The 22,479-nt window shown below is 28.8% G+C and overlaps 1 pseudogene; it reads left to right on the top strand.

The window, feature by feature from the left end:
- Positions 1-1,913: 1,913 nt before the first annotated feature.
- LOC124886721 lies at positions 1,914-12,154 on the top strand (annotated as a pseudogene).
- Positions 12,155-22,479: the final 10,325 nt, after the last annotated feature.

Raw genomic sequence — 22,479 nt, 5'->3', positions numbered from 1 at the left:
CACTAATTCACTATTAAAGTCACCAAAACTTAAGGTTTTTCAACTAACAAAGGCGCCAACAAAACTAATTCACTATTAAAGTCACCGGCAATTAAGCATTTTCAACTAATAAAGTCACCAACCATATCACCTCCTAAACACTAATTCACTATTAAAGTCACCGGCACTTAAGCATTTTCAACTAATAAAGTCACCAACCACATCACCTCCTAAACACTAATTCACTATTAAAGTCACCAAAATTTAAGCATTTTCAACAAATAAAGTCACCAACAACATCACCTTCTAAACACTAGTTCACTATTAAAGTCACCAAAACTTAAGCTTTTTCAACTAACAAAGACACCAACGAAACTAATTCACTATTAAAGTCATCGACACTTAATCATTTTCAACAAATAAAGTCACCCTCAACATCACCTTCTAAACAAAAGTTCACTTTTAAAGAAACCAAAACTTAAGCATTTTCAACTAATAAAGTCACCAACCACATCACCTTCTAAACATTAATTCACTATTAAAAATTTTCAAGTAACTACACTTAAACATTTTCGACTCACTAATGCACTTCTCAAGTGACCACACTTAACTATATTCAAAACACAAGTTCATAATTCAAGTAACTACATCTAAACATTCGAAGTCACTAATTCACTTCACAAGTGACCAAACTTAACTAAATTAGAAACACAAGTCCACATTTCAAGTACCTACACTTATGCATTTTCAAGTCACTAACTCACTTTTCAAGTGACCACACTTAACTAAATTCAAAACCCAAGTCCACATTTCAACTACCTACACTTAAACATTTTCAAGTACTTATTCACTTCTCAAGTGACCACACTTAACTAAATTCAAAATGCAAGTCCACGTTTCAAGTACCTTAAAAAAAAATCCCTTTAAAGTCCCTACACTTAACCATTTTCAAGTGACTAAGTCACCAACCAAACCACTTTCACAAAATCCCCTTTAAATTTCCTACACTTAACCATTTTCAAGTAACTACACCTAACCATTTTCAAGTCATGTACTAGCATTTCAAGTCACTACACTTAACTATTTTCAATTAACTAATTCACATTTTCAAGTCACTATACTTAACCATTTTCAAATAACTACACTTCTATATGTATCCACTTTCAAGTAACTAAACTCAACCATTTTCAAGTCAGTACTACACATTTTGATACAAGAACGACCAGCGACCAAGAACACACCAAAACATACATCCAAAACAGTCCACAAGTTCAAGAGAACCGAGGACCCTATGGATGAACACTCTCGGATTCACACACAATAACAAGAACACAATGTAGTGAGGTGTTTAACACCTATTTTCCAGTCAACAATCCAAACAAGATTATCAACACAAGACAAAAACAACACTATAACAACAACAAGACAGTCACAAGTACATTAACAACAACAAGAATCCGACGGAAAATGTGATATACCTTATCTTTATATCATAGTATAAAAGACCAAGTTGTACATATGGCAAGATTCAAATAATTAGAAACCCTATTTTCTTGCTTTATATTTTATACGAATTTAGAAGATTCACTTTCAATTTTCAACCTTTTCACTTATCCCCATAGTTTTTTCACAAGTAACACAAAATAATACTAACTTTTTTACCCAATATACAATCAAATGCTTCATCAAGAACACTGACTAAGTCAAGACGTAACCCTCACATAACAATTTCAAACACAGGTTGGAATTAGTAATCACATTAAGCGTCTCGCAAAATTTATCAAAAATGCTTGCTCAAATTAACTTCAAGTCATAAAAATATGTCAAATTAATCAAGTAAAAGATTTTTGAGATTTTAAAAAATATGAACACAAACCTAGGATGGGTTCTCGAGAACCCATCGTTGATGACTGTTGGTGTCGTTGTGGTAGCGGATGGCGACGCAGTTTCGTTCAGAAGAGGGGCCTGATGGTACAATTGACAAATATAAGGCTAGACTTTTGATTAGGGGCTTTAACCAAAAGAAAGGTGTTGATTATTTTGATACTTATTCTCCTGTGACTAAAATAGCGTCCATTAGAACTCTTATTGCTCTAGCTGCTATTCACAATTTAGTGGTACACCAAATGGATGTCAAAACTGCATTTTTAAATGGTGATTTAGAGGAAGAGATCTATATGACTCAACCTGAGGATTTTGTGGTCTCAGGACAAGAGGATAAAGTATGCAAATTAAGAAAGTCCTTATATGGACTTAAGCAGGCACCTAAGCAGTGGTATGAGAAATTTGATTTCACATTAATAGATAATGGATTTATTTTTAATTCATCTATACCTGTGTTTATTCTAAAATAATAGGATCAGACTGTGTGATTATATGTTTATATGTGGATGACATGTTAATCTTTGGCCCTAATGTGAATGTTGTAAATGAGACTAAAAAATTTTTATTTTCTAAATTTAAAATGAAAGACCTTGGAGTAGCTGATGTGATTTTAGAAATAAAAATCAAAAGAAATGTTGATGGTTTCTCCTTGTGTCAGTCTCATTATATTGAGAAAATGTTGAAAAGGTTTATTTGTTTTGATGTAGTTTCAGTGAGAACTCCTTATAATCCTAGCATATACTTAAAAAGGAATAAAGATTTCAGTGTTTTTCAAACTGAATATACTAAAATAATTGGGAGTGTAATGTTTCTCATGACCTATACTCGGCCTGATATAGCTTAAGCTGTTAGTAGATTGAGTAGATATACTCATAATCCCAGTAATGAACATTGACATGCTCTTCATCGCTTGTTAAGGTACTTGAGAGGTACTATGGATTGGTGTTTGCATTTTAATAAATTTTCTGCTGTTTTAGAAGGTTTTTGTGATGCAAATTGGGTGACTGACAATGATGAAGTTAGCTCTACCAGTGGCCATGTGTTTATTTTGGTGCAGGTGCTATTTCATGAAAGTCTTCAAAGCAGACTTGTATAGCACGTTCTGTTATGGAATCTGAATTCATTGCTCTCGAGTTGGCAGGGCAAGAAGCTGAGTCGCTGAGAAATCTTTTGACAGATGTGCCTTTATGGGGAAGACAAATGTCACCAGTCTCTTTACATTGTGACTCACAGGCGGCAATTAGGATTGCTAAAAATAGTGTATACAATGATAAAAATAGACATATTTGTATCAGACATGGTGCAGTTAAACAATTGTTGAAACATGTGTTATTTTCTTGGAATATGTAAGATCCGAAAGAAATTTGGCGGATCTTATGATCAAGGGTTTGACAAGAAAAATGGTCATTGAATCGTTGAAGAGGATGGGGCTAAAGCTCATGGATTGAGGTAATATGGTGGATACCCATTTGTGGTCAAACGAAGCCATATAGGCCGTCAATAAACACTACATATCCTATCCCTATGGCGTGAGGTAGTGTATTATAACGTTGAGCTTATTTTTGCTTTTAATGATCCATAGCCTTGAGGTGGTCTATGAGATAGACTTGATGGATCACCTATGTGAGTGTAAAAGGTTGGTCACCTTTTTATGAAAGACTTGGGTTGTCTTTCTAGAGCACTCATGAACCCAAGGTTTGTGTGCATGACCATAAAAGCACTTTGTAGTATCGCGGAGGTTGCTTAAAATCAAGAATATGGTATGTGTTGTGGGGGTCTCAACTTATGTCCATCTAGTTCAAGAGTACTTCACTTTTTGGATATTTGTCATTGCCTCATATCACTACGTGTCAATTCAAATCGAAAGATATTGATACTTAAGTACATGTTCCTTTTATTTGCCCAAAAGTGTTTCTATTCTTTTGTCTTTGCATTTGTGGGGGATTGAAAGCATTTTTAATAGTTAGAATGCAAAGTCAAAGTCTAAAGCTTCTTTAAGCTTATCCAAAAAGAGGAGTATAAATACATTGTTATCAAAAACCATTTACAAGATACATTGTGAGAAAAATAAAGTAACTTCTTAATTCTTTTGTAACTGCGTGTTTTCAATTCTCATTGAACGTAAGAATTCATTTGATGAGTTAATTCATTCCTTGAGCGGATGAATTCATTTGGTGAGGAGTTAAAACATTCAATTCACCATTAATTACTCTTGTAACATCATTTGTTCTTCACCTATATAAACCATACTATTTGAGAACAAAAATACCACCAACAAAGTAAAAGAAAAGAAAAATATTCTCCTCCTAAGTTTTCTACTTCTGGGCAATAGCTTTGAGCAACCTCCAAACTTTCAGCCACGAGTGCACATGTTTGGAAGTAGTTTGGAACCTTGGGGAGCGACTGGCTAGAAGGATTTGCACTGGAGTCGGGCCGAAATCGCTTTCAAGGCAGTGGCTTGCCACAACACATCATTTGTGACTATTCTCTTACTACTACTAATTCAATTCCAATATCAATATTGTATTAATTTTTCCAACATTTTCTTAGGATCCGCATGAACCTATGTTGTATTATTCGCAATAATATGCTCATAATTTGAGTTCATAGTTCTCATAAACATCACCATGATTCTTTTTAAAATTCACAACAGAAGCACAAAACGAAACAAGAGACCTTTGTATAACTATAAACAAATTTACTTATATTATTAAGTTATTGGCGATTTACAAAGGTAGGCTCATCTATGCTATTGTTTCTCTTTTTTTATTATTGATTATATAATTCTATAGATAATATTATTTATAACAATAATTTGATTATTAGGTAATTTCCTTATAAACGACTTTTTAACTAAAGCCTTAAAAGGTAAGCACAGGACTTATTTGGAATTTAAGTAGTAAGTAAGCTATCTTTCACAAGTTAAATACAATAGTATGATATATTAATGAAAATAGGCTAACAAATAATTAAATTTGTTGATAAATTTTATTTAAACACTCGAATTATGATTTATTTCAATCGAGCACCTGAACACATAATAAAGTGTTCATATTGGTACTTCTCAAAAATTTTAGGTGGTTCATATGTCATATCGGGAAAGTTTTTTAAGCATTTTCTTTTTGTCATTCTATAGCCTTGGTAGTTTTTCATAATTTAATTTAATTCAAGTGGATTTTAATGCTTTTATATTATTTTGTATGAATATATTAATTTTTCTATTTAAGTATCTTTTGTATTTAATAGAATCATAGTATATATTTATTAATGAAGACCTATTTTCTCTAAGAAATCATAGTGATTTTATAGATTGAATTAATTGAAGCGAAGTATGCGCGCATTCACCTACCCTAAACTAGTTTGACTAATAGTGTTTTATTATACGCAAACTATCAAGTGCTATAAGTATTGTTATCTAAAATAAAACAAGATTAACTCTTGTTCGTTGTGCTCTTCATTCAATGAAATTCTTGAAAACAAGGTCAGCCTATTTAAAACAGCTTACTAAGGAGAACAGGGTCACATAAAGTAACACATAAGGAGCACATCTTTAATTTGAAGGATTAATGCTACTTTTTGAGTTGTTACTTTCTTTTGTATGTAGATATGCAAGTAGCAAAATCAAGGAATCCAAGATCAAATAGTGGTCATGAAAAGTCGAATGTGACATAGTCGGGGCCTTGCTTTGATACAGATGGATGCAACGACCAATGCATTAATTGGGAGCATGCTATTCATGGAGCTTGTCACATGGATTGGCTTGGTCCCGCTTGCTACTGCTACTTCTGCTGATCAAGGATTATCATATTTTCGTCATTGTGGTTGATGTCATGTATTGAAAAATAAAGGATTGTTATAATGTTGGAGATAAGACATGAGTATATCATTCTACAAATATACAAATAATTAGAGCACTGGATTATCTTTTTTTTTTTAATCATTTGCTACTAATCTATAATCTATAATATATTAAAAGTGTAAAGGCCCTTAGAAAAGTGATTTGAACTTTTTGCCCTTCATTAAAACATTTTACAATAGATAAAATCATCTTTTCACTTTTTTGTCTCCAATTATTATTTAATTATATATGTAATTTTGAATCCTAGAATATATGGATTAGGATTTTAAAATATGGTAATGGATTAGGACTTTAAAATATCGTAAGTTTTTTTTTTCTTAAATTAGGACTAGGTTTAATTTTCATCATATTTTTATATTAATATATATTGTCCTGTCCCACGCTTGTATTTTGTGTTTTCTCCAACCATTGTAATTGTCATCAGCTAGGTTAGTATGCTATTCTCTCTCTCTTTTTTGAGTTGTTTTGCCTTTTCTATTGGTTGTCGTGACTTATTATTTTTTCTTTAGCTTAGAGAGTGATTTTAAGTTTAACACACCATGCATTATTACATCTGTTTTGTTTGTGAATTTTGATTTCTAGGTTTGATATTCTTGTATGTTTGAATCTAACAACGTAATTATTTTTCTCATATATATATGTGCTTACGATAAAATATTTGTTTTAAACTTTTTGTATTTCATTAAAAGACTTCGTGATAGATAAAATCATTTAATTTTAAATAATCAAAACTTACACGTGCGAGACACGTGCAGCTAAACTAGTAATATCAAAACTTGTATCTTGACACATTTGTAATGACTGGCAAGGTCGTTTTGTGTTGTAGACTCTTTCTTCCAAGTTTTACCATCTTCATAGCTTTCTATGTTATTTATGGCTTGTGGGAACGGGTGACACGATTCATGAGGTTACAAAATGTGTTTTGAAGAAGAAATTCTACGTCTGAATGTTTGGAATATAAATGTGAAGTTTGATCTAAGTCAATATTTTGGGTAAAAGTTCAAATACTCTCTCCATCCCATTTTACCCGTCCTAAATTTCCTAATCTGGTGTTCCATTTTACTTGTTTTTTTTTACTTATCAAGACAACACAAATTTTTTTCCCATATTTTACCTTTTGTATTAATTACTTTTTCTTTAAATTAAAATGTAAACATCATTTAATAAGGGTATTATGATAAATTAACCATGTTATTTTTTATTTTTTTTAATAGATGTGTCATCCCAATTTGGGACGAGTAAAATGGGATGGAGGGAGTATATGTATTGATAGTTTTATTTAGTCTGAGGGTGATTTACTATTTGGTCAAAGGTTTTATATAAATCCCGAGATGCTCAGTGATTTTGGCTATTGGTTTGATTTCTAGTACAATTGGAAATATTGAGTTGACCACGGTCAACAGTTGATCATGATAATCATGTATTGATGATTTAATGATTCTAACAGGTCTGAAACATGTTTTAAGAGTGTTTTGCATATTTGATTTGTGTTAGAGAGTATTTAATGAGTTTGGTTGTTGAAATCAAGTTTGGACAATAGTGAAAAATTCGAATATTTGGTGCAAGGACGATTACACTTTTGGAGTGCAATCGCCCAAGAAAAATCTTTTGGAGCTCATTCACGCTGACGGGCAGCGTGACAACTTGTGTCATCACGCATAAGTGTTCGCCGTTGGTAATTAATGGGAGGCTGCATTTGGTTTGAAAATTGTTATTCCGGGATAACTAATTATCTCGGAATAAAATAAAAAAAACATATTTTTCTTTGTTTAGTTGGAGGGATTAATCCAACCCAAGATAACTTATCCCACATCGAATAATTCCGAGATAACTAATCCCAATGTTAATTATTTCGGAATAACAATTTTCAAACCAAACGATGCCTAAAAGTTTAAAACTGCTTTGACTGCCACCAAAAAGTAATGATAAACTTATTCTATCTTGGAAAACACAAAATGTAATGGTGATCCACGGATATACTAACAATAAGTGATGAATTTTAAGAGTTGCAATTAATCAATACACACACAAAAATAATAATAAAATTTCGTCAATTCAAAATTTATTTTAATAATACTAGTGAATATAATCGCGTTTCATGCGATCATAAAAAATTAGTAAATAGATAAATAATTTTTCCTACACTTAGTCACGATGGATACATAAAAGTATTATTGTTATTATTAAATATTAATTAAATTAATAAATTACACATATAAAACTTTTTATTGAAATTTGTTGGTTTATTGGTTGCCTTTTTTAAAATATTTTATCTTTTTTTCTTTTTACTATATTTTTGTGTCTAGTATAAAATCTTCAATTTCAACTTGTTCTCTTATAAGGATTATTACTTGTGTCAATAAATAATTTTTCATCGTAAACTGTTTTTCATAACATGCAACTTGTAATTTTTTTAATTTTGAATTTTTGTATTTATGGTTAAAACCTTTACTGGAGTTTTTAAAGGCACTGATATGAATTGTGTATACTTATTCTCTTCGGATTTCATTTGGTTGAAATATATTGGATATGTTATTGTTGTTGTTGTATGACACTTCACATAAGAAAATTTTGCTAGACATAAATGAAATTAAGTAATATCATATTGATGTAATTTTAAGGTGTCATTAACTTGCATATTAAATAATTGAGAGTCTATAAACATAAAAAGTTTGGAAGTTATGAAGATCAAGTGGTGTGAGTTACAAAAATGTCTTTTTACAATAAAATAAATGAAAAATAAGAAAAATTTCAAAAAAACATAAATAAAGTTTCTGATAAAAAAAAAGATATCACGTCATTCTTATTTGTTTACACTACTTTAATATATTCCATTCAATCATTCACCATATGCAAAATTAAGTTCAATTCCACTCTTGTTTTCACACCATAAACACCCATAGGACTTTAAATTGAAAATCGGTACGCGCAAAAAAAAAGAAGACATGCATTCCAATCCAATGATTGTATTTAAATGTCAATCAAATACTTTATATATTTCAGAAAGAGTAGCAAAATTCAATTGATACAAAAATGAAACATTATGTAAATGGATAAAGAAAAAAAATAATGAGGATGATATTTTTTGACATAAATATTGATACTTCGTAATCAATATTACTCTTCATTTATTTTTTTAACAAAATTAATATATGAAAATTATTAGAAGAAAAACTTGTTAGAGAGATACCACATTACCTTAGTTTATGTTTCAAACATAAATTTAAGAAAAAACAAATAGATAAACTCTACAATTAGCAAATTGTTATATATTGGTTGATAATTGAAGAGACAACAACAGGTAACAACATGTTGCAGAGTACACTTATTATAATGTTACGTATGATAAATTCAGATTACCAATCAGTATCAACATGGAGAAAGAATGAAACTATTATACCTATCAAGAATAAAAAAAAATTGTGGTACATACCAACATAAAAATTATATTATGAAAGTCTATTTGGATAAGTTTATAAGCATATATCACATTACTTTGTCTATATTTCAAATACCACATCCATGAGAGTATATGATACATGTTCTTTTAAATTTGTCCATTAATCTACATTCAAATTGAGGCAACTTTAACGGGCGTCAGATTATCATGCTCTTTCAAATTGAAGACCTGAATAATCCAAAAAAATAACAACAAAATAAGTCAATTAGAAAAAAAAATAAAACTACTCATACTTAAACAATGAACAAATCTAAGTTTGATATAAATAATATGCAAATATGTTTAGAAGCATTCTCAAAATGATATTGTGAAAACAACATATGAAATGAATAATATAAATAGATTGCTATTACTCTTCCTTATTGTCACTCTTTGATGTTTTACAAAAATGAAAAATGATGAAAACATGTAAACTTTATAATGAGAATATGAGAAGAAACGAAAATGTGAAGAGATTTGTAACCACTCTACAATTATGTTAAATTAATGAAAGTTAATCAATTGAATAAATACGATTTAGATTTATGGAAATTGATTAAGCATTTTTGAGAGACTTTTTATATAACACATAAATATAAAATATATGAGAGAAATTTTCAAAAAAAGGAAAAAAAAGAAAAATACAAATAGAGGCCAAGGTGCCACACGTAAGCATCCTCCAATGTCTCTTTTATATATAGAGAGAGATTGGTATAAGTTTATTCATTTTACATACTAAAAATGCAAAGAAATACCTAGAGATGAGTTCACCAATTAAGAGGTCAATCCTAAATCTTCTTCAGATGTTATTTCAAACATCATTTCAAGATTACCTGTTAAACATCTCTTGCAATTCAAATGTGTGTCCAAATCTTGGCTATCTTTAATTTCAAATGAAGAATTTATCAAACTTCATCTTTCTCAAGCAATTTGTGACCCTGTTCAACAAACCATTTTAGGATTTTAACTATGTCACCATTTCAATCCTTGAACAATGAATCTCCATTGCATCGTCACTTGAAGATCATGTCGATGATGACGATAACAACACCATTGTAGATTTGCGGTATCCATCCATGGATGGAGAGCTTGAAGCCAATAATGTTGACATTATTGGTTCTTGTAATGGATTGATTTGTTTGTTATTATGTGACACTAATAAAATTTCTCTATGGAACCCCTCTACTAGAGTGTCTAGGGACTTACCAAGTTTGGCTTGTAATTTTCCTGATGATTGTCCTATTTTCAATGGTTTTGGTTATGATTCAATTAATGACACAGCCAGCCTATGCTGGAAGATGATAAAAATGTCAATTTTCATAATATTGGAGTTTTACAAGGATGTTTATCTTTGCTTAACAAAGGTAATGGACTTTATTGTGAAGTTTAGATGATGAGTATGGTGTTATCTCATCATGGACTAAGATCCCGTTTGAAATTGCTGTTATAAAACTGCTTATTTAAGAAGTACTTTTATAAAATGATTTTTCAGAAAAGTGTTTATAAGAAGTACTTTTATAAAATGATTTTTCAGAAAAGTGTTTATAAAAAAAATCAGTTTGTGTTTAGTAAATTTATTTGAAAAGTGCTTTTGATAATCAAATTGTGTTTGAATATTTTTCTTAAGAAGTGTTTTTTTGAGACAAATGACCAAAAAGGACATCTATAAATAAACTTTTATTACTAAAATCAAATTATAGAGAAAAATTATTTTAAATATCTATAATAATATTTTTAATTATTTTTTAAATTTAATTAAAAAGTACGTATTCTAAAATTTTCAATCAATATTTATATACATAAATACATTAAAAAAATTAAATGGTGATATATTACTTAAATAATTTAAATATTACTTAAAACATCAAACAAAAATAAATACAGAAATTATTTCATAAATTAAATAACTATATATGAAAAAATTAACGACAAAAATAATTAGACCTTCATAAATCACAAAAATTCTCAACAATTTCATGCCTAATTTTATTACGTAATGTCTCCATACTTGTAGAACATCAGTATTGTATTTCTGAAGGTATACCAAAAGGCTGGTCTGCTTCTTCGATCTCTGTGATGATGCCTTCATTAGCACAATAATTAAAGTCTTTTTTAATATATTTTTACGATGTCAAAATTTACTACGAACAAGCAGTAATCATATTCATATATATATATATGTGTGTGTGTGTGTGTGTATACACACTATATATTTTAACAAATATGTCACTTTTCATTAATTATTTATTTAAAATTAAATATTTGAGAAAAAATTTATATGTGATATCAAAATACAATCTTGTAACGTGATTCATCTGTCAATTGATATCATTAATACTAATAAAATAATTTATATATTCTTTAGTCATCATCATCAATGATATTTTCAAATTTATTTAAAGAAAATGAGTGAAAATAAAAATAAAAATCATAAAGAATTATGACGTAAATATAAAATATAAATTTTTAAAAATCAAACATTAATCAAACTTGTAAGATATGTTAATTAACTAATAAGGGGTGTGTGTGCGTGTGTGTGTATATATATGTGTGTGTGTGTGATAGGGATATTTTGTCATAAAAAAATAATTTTCTGCTTCTGCTTATTTTGAAAAACAGAAATTTTCTGCTTCTTCCCAGAAGCAGAAAAACTGCTTCTAGTTATTTTTAAACGCATTTTTTCAAGTTTACCAAACACCTTTTTTTTTTAAAAGAAATATTTTTTTCTCAAAATAAATACTTATTTTAGGAAATAAGCAATCCCAAAGAGGTTATAAATCATTTTTCTTGGATATCATATTAGATTTGTTGATCCAATTTGTTTCACCAAAAAAGGGGAGCTCATAGTTGATAATGAGGGATATCAATTGGTTAGGTACAATATTGAAAAGAAAACATGTCAAACCTTCAAGAATCAAAATGATGGTTGGTATCAAGCAATTTTATATTTACAGAGTCTTGTTTCACCATATGACAAGGATATGGTTATCTAGATGGAGAATATGGTATTCACTTCATCATTATATATCCATTCACTACTAATCTTTGTCGAACCAAAGTTAAATGTACCATGTATTATCGTCTTTCCAAGTAAGAACTTTGTATTTTTTGTAGCTCACGAAAACCTATAATTTTCACAATTACCTTGAGCATTTTAAATTCTAATTTTCATTTGAATAATAATTCTATAAAGATTCATGTAATCTTTAAATAAATAAATCTATAAGAGATTAACTAATATCATTCACTGTCGGTGAAATGACTATTTTACGCTAGTAGACATTCTTAAGACTTATCATAGGTAAGTCTCTAAATATTTAATATTTATATTTAAGACAATTTAGACTCTAATTATTTTCTACCACAAATAATTAAAGCAGCATCAACATTGTCAGTTGGCTTATAATTCCTCACTTTTCCATGCCATTTCGAAAGACCCCAACGGTAACTTAAAAGTTTTCAGTTAAAGAAAACAAAACTTTGTTTGACATTTTATACTTTTTGACTAAACTACTAAAGTTATCATCTACCGATAAGATTTTTGAGAATAAAAACTAATGTGTTGTATTGAGATAATTGGATAACGTTTTATTAATTTAGAACATTTTTCAACATTTCACAACCAGATTATAACGAGAAGACTAATGAAGTAATTTGCTTGTGATTCATTAATGATATGCAATCAGGTCGCTATTTTCCATACTTGGTTTGGATGATGATATCATGATATAGTGTGATATCATTGCTAACTAAGAGCATTAGGTTTGTTTTTATTGTATTTTAAAATATATGATATGACATAGTTTGATTTCATGAGTAGGTAATCATGAAAAGTATGAGTAACCATCGATTTATTGGTATTTACTTCATTCATTTGCTTGGATATAAACTGGAGTCTACATGAGTTTTTTCATTCATTCCCAAAATCTAAAGAGAGTGGAAGACAGTAATGAGAAAATATTTTCTTCTTTTAAAAATAAAAAGGTTTTAATTATTATATTACTTCATAATAGGCAACTTTACATGCTCATAAGATGCTTGTGCATCATTTACTATATATCCAAATTGAGAAATCAGAATCAAAACACACTCACCTATGTAAACAAAAAAGAGAGGATTTAGCTATATTATGAACTAGTATCTGACCCAAACCACTATTTGATACTTAGATAAAATTATTTCAAAATTATAGTTTAAAATAAATATTTAATTCAACATGATATTATTTTATACCATTCTCCTTTATGGTATAAGTTAATCCAGAAAGTATAATCTTAGGATTAATTTTTATTCTTGTTGCTCATCATTTAATGAAAATTTGTTGACTTAATATCCCCTATGATCTATTATCCAAACCTAATTCGTTCGGCTTAAGTTTAGAAAACTTTGATCTTGGTAGGCATAAATTTTATAGGAGTTAAGCTAGAGTGCGGCACAAGTTATAAATATTTCTATGACTTAATTTTGCTAAGTATAATTTCAGAGAATTTTTATTTTGCTCGGCAAAAATTTTCTAGCAATTAAATTATGTATTTTATAGTATAACTTATGAGTTTTGAAATTGAAGTTTTATCTCTATCAATATAAGTTCCGTAGAAACTAAGTATGCCTCTTAAATTTCATTTAGTCTAAATTATATCATTTTATGAATTTAAATCCAAGAAAAGTAAATAACATGATCGAATAAGAGTTTAATCTATAGCTACGTACTTCTAAAAATCAAGCTCACTCTTAGTATATGTTAACATTATGACAATGCCGATGCAAAGAATGCGATTGGATGGGTGAGATATTTTTGCTCCTAAAAATATTTCTCGAAGTTATGTTTGTATTAAATTTATATAATGTTCGATTAAGTATATATATTGCCATCAATTAAATATGGTATAGAACTAATCGCAATACCAACATTAAATTTGATATATATTAGGAGCCAAAAAATCTCATCCATCCAATCGTATTCTTTAGGTGGCATTGTTATAACATTATATATACTAAGTGTGTTGATTTTTAAAAGTACGTAGCTACAGACTAACCTCTTATTTGATCATGTTATTTAATTTTATTGGATTTAAATTCGTAAAAAAAATATAATTTAGACTATATGAAATTTAAGAGGCATACTTTAGTTTATGCCAAACTTATGTTGATAGAGACAAACTTCAATTTCAAAACTCACAAATTATACTGTAAAATACATAATTTAATTGTTACAGAACTTTTGTCGAGCAAGATAAAAGTTCTTTAAACTTACACTTAGCAAAATTAGATCATAGAAATATATATAACTTGTACCGCAATATAGCCTAACTCCTATAAAATTTATGTCGAGAGAGATCAAAGTTCTCTAAACTTATGCAGAGGTTCGAATAGATCATATATGAATACTTTAGTCAAAAAAATTATATTAAATGAGCAACAAGAATAAAAATTATTATATTTAAGAATAAAAATTAAAGATCACCTTAAAATAAAGACCATTCATGCAAAACTTTATAAGAATTCACTGATTGGGTTGGATATTTAATATTTGGTCCCATTTCACTTATTACGTATGAGTTGTGAGTTTCTGAATCGTTTTATAAGTATAGCCTAAAATTTGACTTGCTATTAGATTCAATTTTTTGATTAATCGAATTTAAATATTCAATAATCGAAAACTAAACTGAAACCGGCCAAACAAAGCAAATAACTTAAACGTGATTTATATTTAAAAAAAAAAAAAAATCAGCTTGGTAGTCTTTTTCCGTTCAAAACTAAAATATGCCCACCCCGATTTATTACTATAGGATTGGGCAGGAAAGAAGCCGGAACAAAATATCAACTTGCCATAGCCCTAAGCTACCTATCAATTTAAGGGTTAATTTGGTATCGGGATGGAATAATCAAAGTTATTTTATGAATTGTGATATTTTATAGGATAAGATATTTCATCATATATATGAGAGAACTCTCTCATCACTGGGGGGGGGGGGGGGGGGGGGATAAATGCTAACATAAAAAGTTTTCAGATTAACTGAAATTTATAATGAAATACAAAATAAAATAATCATGCATTTATTCCATGATCATTATCCTCTATCCCTTGTACCAAACAAGCCCTAAGGGTGGGTATGTATAGTATGATATTATACGTTTTTGTAATTTTAATTTGGTACATTTGTTTGTTGATTTTTTAAACTATTATATTATTAAATGGTTCGATGTTTTAAAATTTGATTTTGATATTTTTCAATACGGTAATCGATAGTAATAGTTCGTTTGATTTAGAAGTTTAGACGTATATATAATCATATAACAAAAGTTTATTACTTCAAGTATTTAAAAATATCTCAATTAAATCATATTCTACTAACATTATCCAAAAATAAAATAGGCTAAAAATGGGAGCTTCTTTTGACATAAAAGGTCAGATTTTTTGGCATTACCGATGTCAAACGGATGCACTCACACTCTTTGGATTTGCCTCATCAAAATTATGAGGACAAATTCAGTTAATTTTACAACATTTACTTTGCAATATATAGGTAAATTTCGGTGAAAATTTATGATTATTTTTTTTAACATATATATATATATATGAGCTTCAATTGATAGTTATTGAAGGTGAGGTTCAATAATTTTTTTTGGGATTCTTCTACTTCTCTAAAGTAGCAAAAAAAGTTTTAAATTTTTCACTTCGGATATTGTAACGACCGGCAACTTTCGTTAGCCATAAGAACAAAAATGAGTCATTTGGATAATGAGGAAAAAAATGAGACACATTTTTAACATAATATAAATTTAATTTAAATCATATAATACGGGGGAATCTGGACATTCGACTATAAAGAGTGATAAACAATTTTGACATATTTAGATTTTCAACAATAGGTGTAAATATCGATAATTAGCCACTGATGATGGTATATTTTAATAATATTTTCGCCAAATGTCATTATAAACAACAATATTTTGCAACAAATGTCATGATATAATTGGACATTGTATCAAATGTCATTATTTTAGTGATATTTTCATTAAATATCACTTTTTAAAGGTCATTTTTGCAATAAAATCATAACAAATTAAACATATATCAAATGTCGTTATTTTAAAGACATTCTAAAAACAATGACATTTTATTGCAAATATCATTACTGCAGCGACACTTTGAACCAAACAGCCAATTTATAGCACAATTTTTTCACGCATTACTTTTGCTAAATGTTTTTGTGAAATGCCAATTTAACGTTGATGTTATGTCTACAAGTCGATTTAGCATGCAGCCATTTTTAATAGATTAGTTAACAAATAAAAAAAAATTCATTGCTTAAAAGTTAAAAGTAGCCACAGTTTTTTTTAATGGATTAATTAAGAGTTGAAAAATATTTTCTTTCCTTAAAATTAGCTGCAAATCTCTTAGAGGATTAATTGAGGAAAAAAAAATATTTTCCTTCCTCAAAAGTATCAACGTCTTTTTTTAATGGTCTAATTAGTGCCAATAACCTAATTTAATTAGCTAATTAGTGATGATTGACTAATATTTTTCTAACTCTTAAATTCAGCCGCAGGCTACTTTTTGTCTATTCTTTAGGCCTTACTTTTGCTAAATGCTTTTGAAATATCAGAATGTCAAATCTAAAGTTGGTGTTGTATCAACATGTCAAATAGCTTGCCGCCTTTTTCAATGATACTAATGATAAAAATATGTCACATGTATAAATGATACTTCCTCCGTTTAAAAAAGAATGACCTGATTTGACTTGACATGAAATTTAAAAAAATAAAAAAGACTTTTAAATCTTGTAGTCTTAAATAAAAAATACTTTAATCCTGTGGTCTTAAGCATGTCACATGAAAAGTTAAAAGTAAAAAGTTGCTAAAAATAAAAAGAGATCAGTCTTTTTTAAACGGACTAAAAAGAAAAGTAGGTCATTCTTTTTTAAATAGAGGGAGCATAATCAAGTTAATTAAATATGATATTGTCATTGTATTTCAATTTGGTCGTTGGTGAAATTACAACTATATAGAAATGTGAAGCAAAGGAACAATTAAGGGTAAAGTAGTAATTTCACACTAATAAATATATTATTTCTCTTGACTCTAGAATCATCGATCTTTTTGATACTCAGTCCACACAAACAATCGTTATGCTATTTCTCAAGTTTCTCTTCAACAATGGAGAAACTCCTTAACAAGTACAGTAGAAATATTCTCAATTCCTCTAATTTACTTCATAATTCATTTTCAATCTTTTTTTTTCCTAGATATTATTTTTTTGTGGTATTATAAGTTGGAAAGTGGGATTCTTCAAAAACTTATATTATTTTGTATGTTTAACAATTGATGTTATACCCCATTTTAACACGGGTCAAATCGAGGTACAACATATTGAAAAACTTCTAAATAAAGTTAAGTAAGTCGCCACCTAATTAGTTCTACGGTGAATTAGGACACCTATTATAACCTACGTGATTAAAGCCATTAAAGACTTCATTTTAAGGTCTACGCAACCTAAAATTCTAGGTAAGGATTCTAATTATCCTAAAGGAAAGGAATTAGGTACCCTAAATGATCCGTTAACTATAATTAACCGGCCAAACTTAGATTTGATAAGAAAATCAATTATTGAATTAAGAAAAGGAATATAGGCGTAAAAAAAAAATTGTCTTTTGTAAAATAATATATGCTAATAAGAATAACATTAAACCTCGTCATAAAACCTATTTTTTAAAATTATCTAAGTACCATTTTATAAGATATCTTAAAACTGATCTAACCTTATTTTTGTCAAAAAGTTGTTTACATTCATTTTTCTAAAAAAGATTTCAATTTATAATTAAAAAAGTAAATTATGTTTAACACTGCACATTCTTTTATTCTCAAAAAATACTCTTTTGCCCCTTTTTTTTAGATTTTTTTTTTAAAATAATAAATAGGATTAAGTAAGATTATTATTTATCATACACTAAATGAATAGATAAAATATATAATTGTTTAGATATATAATGTCTCGAAAAAATCTATTTTTATTTTTTATTATATATATATAAATATATATATTTTTTATTTTTTTTGAGAAGAACTCATGTTTAAAGAAAATATCTTTATATCGTCATTGACATCTTATGAAAAGGTCTCATGAAATCAAATTAAAAAAATACTTATCATTTATTTGAAATTAATGAGAAAGGGGATGAGTTGATTTAGCATATCTAAAATAATTAAAGCCGGTTTTTGAGTCTAGAGATAACAAACTTGCTTACCGCAAAAGAAACCTATATTTTATTAATTCGATGTTACTAATTACCTGAAATTAATTTTGATTCTAAAGATAAGGTCACCATTTTATATTAAAGCGTAAAAGGGTCCAAATAAACTCAGCCAATTATCATAAAAAAAAAGTATCTTTTAACCTACCAAATTTTAAAACTTTGAATGATATAAGTTAAACACTAAACCTGCTGATTATGCTAAATATAAAATCAAGGGGCAAGAAGGAAACAATTAAATTCACTATCAAATTTAAGAATTCACATAAGAACATATAAAACATAACTTTTAAATAATACTTTGCGAAATATTAAACAAAACAAAATAATAATAATAATAATAATAATAATAATAATAATAATAATAATAATAAGTGTCTACGGAAGAAGAGTAAAACTTGAAAGGAAGGAAGGAGGCACTAGGTTGCGAGACGAAGATACGTAATGCACCTGTTATGTCGCTTCTCTGATTTGGATAAAAATGAAGTAAAATCATAGGACCTCAAATACGCTCCCAAATGTACATATAGAATAAAGAAAAAGATAATAAATTAAAAGACAATTCAAATTTCGATAAATAAATAAACATGAATCAAAAATAGCGCAATACATAAATTATAGCCCACATGCATAATCATTTTTTAGAAACAAGAATATATTGCTATATTAGGGACGATTCACACACTCGCAAAAACGTACTCCTGCTCTAGTTTTCTTTCAAAGACAATCATAAGGAAATTTTGTAGGCACGTGCGTCCAGCAAACCAACTCAAGTTGTAAAAATTCAAGGAAAAAAACTTAAATGTGCCATTGAATTATCAGAAATGACTCATTTATGTCATCCGTTAAAAGTTGGGCTCATTCATGTCATCGTTGTTACAAAACTGGCTCATCCATGCCATTACTTTTAACAGTTGATTTTTAGAGAACAGCTTTGCCACGTGGCGGCATATTAGATGTCCACATCATTTTTAATTTTTTTTTTTTAAATAAATTTTATAAAAGAAATTTTTTTTTTTGATGCATTAAAAAGAATCCATCCAACTTTTTTATCCATTAAAAATTAGTTTGATCTATACTTTTAAAATTTGAGATTATTTGTATATTGCCCCATATTAATAGTTTTTTTTTTCCTTTTGACTTTCACATGTGACTCTTTTCACAATACGGATCAATAATATGATCATCTCCCTTTGAACTAAGTTTTACTTGATTAATTACTGTTAATGAGTTAATTTTGAGATTATTTGTGTATCGCCTCATATCATCCGAGTATTTATAGTTACCAAGCTCATCGACTTTTTTTTTGGTTGTATGCCGCTTAAACTTGTGGTCAAATATAGTAAATTGATCTATAGACAAGCAAAGCAAAGACAATAAGACAATACATCTCATGCCGTCACTCTATCATCCTCATACCCATCCTGCAAAAATTTCAGTACAGTGCGTTGATATCAATTATTGTGCTAATTAATTACCATAAAATACTTTTAATATTGTATGATATCATTCGCTTTGAACCAAATTGACATTTGTTTTTTCATGAGACCTTAAATATCTGACATTTTATAAATAATTTTATTTCTTTTTTACTTTTCACGTGGGACATTGTTCTCTCAAACACTCATTATACTGCTCCCTTTCATCCTTTTTAATATGTTGTTTAATGTTTTGACGCAATCATATATTAAGATAATTATTTGACAATCAACATTAATCATTGGAGGTAGAATATTTGTCTAAATTACAATTATGTTTTTCTTAAATTACAATTTGATTTAATGACACAGTTACATAAAAATTGATGAGACGTCATAAATTTATATCCTTGTATAATTAATTTTAAGTGGTCCAATCCTTATTAGAAATTGAATAAAAAAAATATATAAGTCATGCATGCAAGTTACAACTCACAAGTATTATGCATGTATAGTCTTTATCATTTCATTACATACTTAATTCAATGAATTGATTAATTCCAAAATTTTATCGTTCTTTCTTCTTTAATGAAATAAAATATCTAAGAAGAAAAAATAAAATGAAGATGACATGAAATTTGTAGAATATAGTCTAAGGTCAGTTGACATATATAAAAATAAAAGTAAATCCAACATATTTTTGATAAGTTAGATAACATGGGAGTATATATTTGTGTGGGACTATAAAATAAATTAATGTATATTTTATATATATATATATATATATATATATATATATATGTTCATTGGTTTCTTCATATATATTTTTATGTTATTTTAAAATATTTTAATGAAAATTTTGACTCTACTATTAACCTAATCGTCATAGATCAAACTAATTTTTAATGGATCAAAAAGTTGGGTGAATTCTTTTTAGTGCATCAAATTTTTTAATTAAAAAATGACGTGGACCTCTAATATTCCACCACGTGGCAAAACCATTTTCTAAAAACCGGTTGTCAAAAGTAATGGCATGGATGAGCCAGTTTTGTAACGGTGATGGCATGAATGAGCCCAACTTTTAACGGATGACATAAATGAGCCATTTCTGATAGTTTGACATATTTGAGCCTTTTTCCTTTTTTTTTTAAATTCAATTTGCTAAAAAGAACAATTAACGGTGCAAAAACATGATGAACACACATTTGGATATCATATCAGCCCTCTAGTCAAAATTAAGATGAAGTTATACAACCAAACTTTCCAAAAATGATGTCAATAGAGTCAAGGCGTGTCCAATTATTCACGAGGCCATATTAGGCACACACCGAAATTTAAGAGAATGAAAAGGGGCAGACTTACATATGCATATATTCATAAAGAATACTTTTCAGAATATGAACTTGAGGTCAACGTAAATCACATATTCATGGCATATTAGCCGACTGAGTGGTTCTCACAGATATGATTCGGAATAAAATAGCTAAACCAGTCGGTCCTCTTTTAAAAATACAAACTTTGTCAAATTTACTAATCATAAGGGGGAAAAGAAAATATTAAACTCAACCGGCAGCTTACGAAATGTCAAGTCGTGATGGCGCCTACTTTGACCCACCAGTAGGCAAGCCGAGTCATAATCCGGAATGATAGATAATGGGCTAACAGGCAGAGATCAAATAAAAGATCATGTATAATAATAATAAAAACAATAATAATTGAAAACTAAGAAGAGAGCATATATATATTATATCAAAACGAGAGGAGGAAAAAGGACCAACTATACAAATGAATCTCTCCCAAGACATGATAAGATCAGTACTAGAACCACTATTAACAGACACCCAGAGTGCTAGACAAAAATAAAAGAATGTACACAATATATATAAGCAATCTCGAGTGCAAAAGACTAACTAGAGGAGATAGAGGAAGATCAGTCTCGGACGATAACAAGCTCGCCCTGCTATGAATCAGTACTGGAAGGTAGAAATCACGTCAACGTTGTCACACCCCTTTTTTATGTACTCCAAAAATTCAAATGTTTTATTAAAGGTCGAAAAGGGTTTTAATTATTAATGTGACAAAAGATGAAAATTTGTTTCGAAAAAGGATTATTTTTTAACAATCAAAACTCAGAGTCGCCACTTGGCATAATTCGGTGTGCCAAGTCACCTTTGGAAAATCTTTTTCGAAACCATTTGACTCTTAAACTGGTTTGCGAACAGAGATTCCGGCTAAGGAATTCTGTTGACCGAGGGGAAGGTGTTAGGCACCCCTCGATCCCGTGGTTGAACCACGGTCGCTTGGGTAAAGTGTATCAACTATTTTGGCATTACGCAATGTATAAACCACACAAAAGCACGCAAAATAATCAAACGATAAACAAAACAAAACAATCCAAAATGTAAAGTCCAGTCCAATTATACAGTCCAAAAATAAAAAAATACGAAAATATAAATCCTAGTCTAAACCAATTCTAGACTAAGCTCCAATGCTTTACCCGATGCCGCGGGCCTTCATCGCGATCATTTTTCACCAACATAGTACGTCGGGGCATTCCCCGGTGAATAAATATATACAGATACTTCAGGGCATTCCCCGACCAAATTATACAATTGAATTAAATGCGATAAAAAAACAAAACCATTC

This window comes from Capsicum annuum, chromosome 8 (assembly GCF_002878395.1).
Source record: "Capsicum annuum cultivar UCD-10X-F1 chromosome 8, UCD10Xv1.1, whole genome shotgun sequence".
NCBI classification, from domain to species: Eukaryota; Viridiplantae; Streptophyta; class Magnoliopsida; order Solanales; family Solanaceae; genus Capsicum; species Capsicum annuum.
Note: the sequence above shows the minus strand (reverse complement) of the source record. Positions and strands in the feature narration are given on the sequence as shown.